This window comes from Penaeus monodon, chromosome 24, assembly GCF_015228065.2.
Source record: "Penaeus monodon isolate SGIC_2016 chromosome 24, NSTDA_Pmon_1, whole genome shotgun sequence".
Classification (NCBI taxonomy): Eukaryota; Metazoa; Arthropoda; class Malacostraca; order Decapoda; family Penaeidae; genus Penaeus; species Penaeus monodon.
Window position 1 is genome coordinate 37,946,340 of NC_051409.1, and position 783 is coordinate 37,947,122.

Below are 783 nucleotides of genomic sequence, written 5' to 3' on the forward strand. Positions count from 1 at the left end.
CATATATATTAAAATGTTTAAAAATTTTTATATATATTAAAATTTTGAAAATATTATTTTAAATTTTTATATCTTATCTATCTTTCTTTCTATATTATTCCCCTTTTTTTTATCTCTCATATTTACTATTTTATTATTATTTATAATTCCCCATATTTAAAAGGTTTTTTTTTTTTTATTAAAATTTTTTATTTCCCCTTTTTTTTTATTTTTGTTTTTTATTTTTTTATTTTATGGGTTTTCTTATATTTTTTTAATTTTATTTTTATTATATTTTCTATTTTCATATATTCTAAAAGATAAAAATTTTAAAATTTTAAAAATTTAAATTTATAATTTTTCTCTTTTTTAAAAATATATTTTTTTTTTTTTTTTTTTGTTCCCTTTTTTTTTATTTTATTTTTTTTTATGTTCTATTAAAAAATTTTTTTTTTTTTTATTTTTTTTTTGTATTCTTGCTTAATATTATGTATGTTGATTTCCTTTGTCCCTAAATTACCTATAATTCCTCCCTATACATTTTTCCCCCCCCTAATTATTATTTTATTCTTATATATAAAATTTTATATATATTATATTTTAAAATTTATCCCTTTAATTTTCCCTATATTAAAATATATAACAAACATATTTTTTATTTAAAAAAATATACTTATTATTAAAATATATATATTAAAATATATTTTAAAATTTTAAAATTTTAATATAAAGTATTTTGGGATATATATAAAATAAAATATATTATAAAATATATATATAAAAATATTATATATATATTATACC